Here is a 7,229-nt window from a genome sequence, read left to right on the forward strand (position 1 = left end):
ACTATGTCTTCACAGGAGCAAAATTGTGGAGGGGCTTACTTATGAGAAAAGATTAAAAGAGCTTAGGGTCAAATACAGGGGGGAAATAATGATAGCCTGTAAATATCTGAAAGAAATAAAAAAACAGAAGAGAGTGAAATTACAGTATTTAGAATGGCCCAGTAGGGGATAACTAGGAGTAATGGGATGAAAATAATGGAAACATTTACGCTTATTCTCAGTGACATCTTGCTGGCAGTGTCAGATGATAGACTCATCTCCTGAGGCAAGTGACGGAATTGCTGTCACCTTGGGAATTTGAATCTGGAGTGGAAAAATACATAGATTTGGTGGCAGACAGCAACTGTGCGGTGGCAAAGACATGCAATAAGATTCATTTGTTCTCATTTTTTTCTCTCTTGAGATATGATTTCCAAGACAAAGCATGCTCAGTGACCATCCTTGATTACTTTAGCATCTGTGTGTATATTATTTATAAAGCTTTATTTATGTCCTCAGAGAATGATTTGGTTGATTTATACTCTTGTGTAGGACAATTTTTTTCTTATTAGCAATATATTCTTATTCTAGTTATTGGTTCTGTGTCATTTTTGATGTGAGTCTCATGTTTTAGATTATAATATGTATCCTCAGATATGTGCAAATGTATGTGAGGGTGACATAACCTAAAGAGTGAGGAGGGAATGACAAAATATACGTTGGGAACCAAAATTCCATTATTTGCAAAGACATGTAGCACACACAATGATTTGTCATCTGGTGCCAGAGGCCAACTTCACAGATCCAATGGACTCCCTCAAGTACAATTGTTAGGTAGCTAATCAGATATGTGCGACAGGGGAACAAAGGAATAGAGGCCCAGAGTGGAGACTGCCCAAAGAAAACCCCATCAGTAGTTAGAGAATACCTCCTGCATCCCACTGACAAAGGATGGGAGGACCATAACATATAGCTGGTTTAATCTAGCCACAGATGCATGCGCAGAAGGTACTACCTGCCCACAACCTGGCCACAACCTCAGCTTCATTATACCATCATCATAATACCATGTTTATGCTCTGAAGTTCATGAATCTAATTATAACAGACTGAATTCTGGGTAAGCAAATGCACGCTAGGCAAAGAGTTATATAGCAGACAAATGTCAATCAAAATGACCTTACGTGCCAATCACCTAGGAACGCCTTTGTAAGCATCCATTGCAGTCCTAATATAATGAGACCAATCCTTTTCACAGGGTTTCTGCTCTCTATTTCCTTGTGGTAATCTGATTCCCATGGGTGTGTAACCTCTTTCCACATGGTTGGCAGTTTAGGCTTGACCTGTCTTCTACTTCAAAATGTGTCTTTAATAAATCATACCTTGGATGTGGTTCCATAGTGTAGTGGTTAGCATGTCTGCTTCACACACAGAAGGACCTGAGTTTGTGCCCCAGTGGAGCCATAGTCCATGGTCTATGGCCATGCCGCCCTGAACAAGCCCGATGTCTGATCTTGGAAGCTAAGTAGGGTCAGGCCTGGTTAGTACTTGGATGGGAGGCCACCTAGGAAGACCTGGTGCTGTAGGCATAAATAATAATAAATGATAAATAAATCAATAAATCATATCTTTCATAATTGTTGCTGATTGGAAATTCATTTCTTTATCAGTGATAAGGACTGAGACTTACGTGTTACCAGAACTCTGATCACTGCAATGATAACAGTATGAAATATTTTGTGTGCATATAGGTTCATTTTTTTCTTCGGACAATATCTGTGGTGTGTTCTAGCTTCTAAAGGGGATACATGAACTCCAAAATTTAAAAAATAAAAAGTGAAGCTGAACATTTGAACCAGATAGTTACTCAAATCCTATTTCTATAAGTTTTGATGATGCTGTGAGAAAAAGTAAAAATATCTTGGCATTTATTTCTGAGACGAAACTAAAGATATTTGCATTATTGTCTAGTTCTCATTGGAATAGTCTCTGATCACAACTGTCGAGATACATCATCATAAAACCAGAAAAACTCTGCAAAATTGCATTATTATATAAATGCTAGTTAATAAAATGGTTACTTTAATTTTCTGAAAACGGAAATAAAAGAAACTCAAAGAAACAGAAGGAATTGTATATCAAGTATATACAAAACATATACAATTTTTTTTTCAATTGTCCCTCTAAAGTTAAAAAAAAAAAAAAAAGTATTGTGGCTTCTTTTCGGCCGGAATCGCCATCTTCCAGTTATTCGCCAAAATGACCAACACAAAGGGAAAGAGGAGAGGTACCCACAATATGTTCTCTAGGCTTTTTAAAAAACATGGAGTTGTTCCTTTGGCCACATATATGCGAATCTACAAGAAAGGTGATATTGTAGAATCAAGGGAATGGGCACCGTTCAAAAAGGAATGCCCCACAAATGTTACCATGGCAAAACTGGAAGTTTACAATGTTACCCAGCATGCAGTTGGTATTGTTGTAAACAAACAAGTTAAGGTCAAGATTCTTGCCAAGAGAATTAATGTATGTATTGAGTACATTAAGCACTCTAAGAGCAGAGACAGCTTCCTGAAATATGTGAAGAAAAATGATCAAAAAAAGAAGAAAGCCAAAGAGAAAGGTACCTGGGATCATTTGAAGCGCCAGCCTCCTCCACGTAGAGAAGCACACTTTGTGAGAACGAATGGAAAGGAACCTTAGCTGCTGGAGCCTATTCCCTATGAATTCATGGCATGATAGATCTAAAAAAATTAAATAAAAGAAATCTAATTGAGTAGATGTCCCTTCCCCCAAGGAAATATTTTAAAAAAAACCAGCTGTCCTAAAAAAAAAAAAATAGTATTGTGAAAAACATTGAGATTAGTATCATTATTATTTTTAAAGAATATTACAATTTTATCTCTCATCTTCCTTATTAAAAATATTAGAAAAGTTGCATTCTCCTTCCTCCAGTCACCACTTCCCAATTCTCTAATACAGTCCTACTCCTAAATGTACTTCATCTCTGAAATTCCCTTTTATGTATTTTTTTAAAGTTGTCTTGTAGTTCTTGTTTTATTTAATTTAGTCAATAAGAACCTCTCTAGAACAAAAACATTTGCAGGAAATTTTCTTCTGATTTTTGAGTTACTATTATTTTTTATTTCAGATTTGGTTTGTTAGCTAATATTCCTATTTCTCTCTGTTGGAGCATATTCTCAGTCTAGTCACTGTGCTTTTTATTTTGACCTTGCTTAAGGATCTGATTGATGAAATTGAGCATTATTGTTCTTCATAGAGAAGAATCTCTTCATCTAGACTCTAGTCCACTTCCCAGCCTGGATTGGCTGCTTTTACTTCTTGTGGTTCAATCATTTGTGTTTAGAGTTTGGGGTTACAGAATCAAAATTATGAGCACCTAGGGAACTCCTTAGAAACACAATCCTCTGAATATACCATAGACAACTACTGTTGGAATAGGTATTGGTATGACCTGCAAAATGTCTACTATCATTGACACTGATAAAATGCAGAAAAGAGTAACAATCTTTTGTTAGCATGCATTTTTGTTTTTGTTTTTGACAAAAAGATCTTGTTTTACAACTGCCCTGAGAAAGCTGTGCCTGCCCCATTCACAAAGTGATTTATAAAATATCCGGTTAATTGAATTCAGACCAATAACCCAGTTTCTGTTCATTGAAAAAAGAAATAAATGATGAAATTCAAATTTTAGGACATTCAGCAAATTTAAACATAGAGAAATCATAACTCATACTATGATATAAAAATAATAAACATTTTTAACTTTATTGAGAAATAATTGAGAGATATATCTGTATATATTTAAAGTATACAATATAATGGCTTGAAAATAAACACACACACACACACACACACACATATACACTTAGTGAACATTTTGACTAATAAAAGCACCTGGTAAGAGTAAGTTTTGCTGAGAGTTGAAACGATATTTTTTAATATTTCAGATAAGCCAGCATAAAATGTGTTTTGCTTTTCTTTATTAGGCTATCTAATGAATTATCTAAGGAGTTACATAGGAAACTGTTCTAAATCCCAGTTCCATTTTGTATACACAGAGAGCATGAGGATGCTCAACATGGTAATCAGTCAGCTGAATGAAATTGACACAAAACAGGTTTTCCCACCTAAAAAGAGTCATGAAAACTCCAAGCTTCCGCCGAAAGTGATCTTACTCAAATCCTTCTCACTTCAGTGAGGAAAGGAACTTGCTTAGGATGCACGAGGGCAGAACCTGGCTGTTATCACTCCTGATCTAGAATCTATTCCACCTTCCTCATGGCTTCTAGCTCAGATGAATGTTTTCTCAAATACAGAACACTCGAGAGGCTCTTAGGCCTTTTCAGGGGAAATGAGTCAGTGAATGGGTGATTTATAACCACAATAACCTTAGTCTCAAAATGCCCAATGAAAGAAAACCAACTATGATAAGTACTGCATGAATAAAATCTGAGGCCTACCTTGATGTTGTGGTTTCTTCATCTGATGACCAGGATGTGATGGAGAATAATCTAGGGACTTTGTAAGAGATTACTACTGAGGGCATTTTGAAATATTGGTACTGCATATTTTTATTCTGTTTGGGAGAAACAGAAAGCGGAAGAGACTCTCATATAGACTGAAAAGGCATTAATTTTAGACACAACTGAGAGCAAGTATGTGGGACTTTTTTTCTACCAGGTTGAATGTACCTAAGTCAACTTAAATATTTGTGGTTAATTAAAAAATGAAGAAATAATGCTCAGCAAATAAAAAGGAACTGATGTTAAAATATTTGTAATATCTACTATTAGATAAAAAGAACCACTATGTATAATACATATTTATATTTAAAAATACATGCACAATCCCTATATTTTTCCACATATGTATAAAGCACTACATATAAATGCATGGTGAAAAGTCTCAAGTGGTATATTCTAGATAGCAGTTCTAAATCAGGACAGATTTTTTCCCCCCAGGGGACATTTAGCAATGTCTAGAGACATTTTCGATTGTTACAGTTGGGAGTAGGAGCAATGCTATTGACACCTAGAGGACAGAAGTCAGGGATTCTACTAAACATCCTATGGGACAGCCTCCCAACAAAGGATTATCTCACCTGCAATGTCAATTTTGCTGACATTCTGAAACCCTTCTCTAGATTGATAAAAATAATTTTCTCTGGAGGGTCAAGTGGAAGCTGGGAGTTAGACTGTTGGAGTTTCAAGCAGAGCATCCACTTTATTTATACTATTTGTACTTCCACTAATAAAAATGTATTAATATATTACTGGTAAAATTTTAAAAGTAAAGTTTAAAGTATAGTAGATGTCCAAATGTATTGCCAAATTTAGATTTGCGCTTTAAGCCCATTAACATGAAAACATAAAAATTGTTTAAGTAAGTTGGTGGTAAATGCTATTTAATGATACTATCTGGTGTGCTGAGAGCAAAGCAAAATTCTGCTTCTTTGGGTGAGTGGCATTTTATGGAATGTAAATGAGAAAGACTACTAATTTCATTTATTATACTACGATTTCATTTTATTATGGAGGCTGATTAATTTATAAGTAAACTAGTGAAAATTCTAATTTCCAATTGTAGGATTTGTTCATTGGAAAAGACTTCACATCCTGTTGAAACTTTTTTGCAGTCTCTGACATATCTCATAGGGCTCATACAGGCATCTATTTAGAATCCCTATGCTTGATCCATAATACCCCCTCTCACATTACTCTGAAGTGTGTATATGTGTATGTGTCCTTTAAAGTATGTACTTGAGTATTTTCAGTGGTGAATCATTTTACAGGCCAGGCTTCTTTACTTACTATAAAATATCAACAGCAAATGGAAGATTGAAAAAAATACTGTAATAAACATTGATGTAGATACCAGCTAGGATAAACAGAAAATACTTCTCCATATTGGATTTAAATTTCACTTCCATTCTATATTGCTCTTTCTCTTTAGAAAATACAACATTATAGGTAAAACTAAAGACTTGTTTATTCCCTCACCTTCTGTACCCAGCAGCAACCCCTGTTCTGAACTTAATGTATAATCCTTCCTACCTAAGTTTTTATTGTTTACATATACAATTATCTATCACACATATATGCTTAAATTTGATTTTGTTTAAAAGTTTAGGGGAATGGTATCCTTTGATTAATGATTATATCAATCCATGTGTGCACAAATAGTTTTAGTTCATACTATTGAAATGCTACATTTATCATATTCAATCATGTGAATATACCATAGATTATCCATTTCCATTTATTTTCCTTTTAAAAAATTATTATAAATAATGTTGTAATAAACATTACTGTTCATGTTGCCATGGTTACATAGATAGAAGTTCCTCTGAGGAAATATTTCCAGAAAGGAAACTGTTGAACTATATGACTTGCACATACTCAGTTACTAGGTAGCAGATAAACACTCTGCTCTTCAGTTTTAGTTAATTCATAGTTTCACCGAAAGAGTGCGAGTTCCTGTGTTTTCATGTCCTTACAAACACCTGGTTCATTAATTTTTAGCATAATTACTCTGATGGGTACAATACAGTATGTCATTTAAATTTTACTTTGATTTTTTTCTCATTACTAATGATTGAACAATAAATCTTTTATTTATAGTATATAGTCCGGGTACTAATTTTTTTTCTCTATGATATGTGGTATAAATTTATCAATTTTTCATTTTATGAATCATGCTTGTGGCATCAAGTCTAAGAATTCTTCAGTTTTATGTACCAAATATTTTCTCTTACGGTTTTTCTCTTACAGTTTTTTTCCAAAAGTTTTTGAGTTTTGTGCTTTAAATTTAAGGTCATGATCTATTTCGAGTTAATTGTTATTATAATATGTGAGAGTAAGGCCACAGGCTCATTAGAAACAACAACAAACTATTGCTGTCCAATTTTTCCAGCAACACTGTTGAAAAGACTATCTTTCTTCTACTTAATTTCTTTTACACCTTTGTCAAAATCAACTGGTCATATTATATGGATTATTTCTGGGTTTTCTTTTCTGTTCCATGGGTTTATGTGTCTATCTCACCACCTTGACATACTCCTCCAAAATTACTCTCCTTTTTCAAAAGTATTTTATCTGCTCTAATTCCTTTGCCTTTTCTTATAAATTGTGCACTATAGCTTATCAATAATAGCCACAAAAAGTCTCCAAGAATTTTGATAAGAATTATATTAAACCTCTATATGAATTTGGAGAGAATTGACACCTC

General features: G+C 34.2%; 2 pseudogenes; both read left to right on the top strand.

Annotated features, from left to right (window-relative positions):
- Window positions 1-1,451: 1,451 nt before the first annotated feature.
- On the top strand, window positions 1,452-1,567 carry LOC118602064 (annotated as a pseudogene).
- Window positions 1,568-2,234: 667 nt separating this feature from the next.
- Window positions 2,235-2,717, top strand: LOC107499529 (annotated as a pseudogene).
- Window positions 2,718-7,229: the final 4,512 nt, after the last annotated feature.

This window comes from Rousettus aegyptiacus, unplaced genomic scaffold, assembly GCF_014176215.1.
Source record: "Rousettus aegyptiacus isolate mRouAeg1 unplaced genomic scaffold, mRouAeg1.p scaffold_m13_p_4, whole genome shotgun sequence".
Classification (NCBI taxonomy): Eukaryota; Metazoa; Chordata; class Mammalia; order Chiroptera; family Pteropodidae; genus Rousettus; species Rousettus aegyptiacus.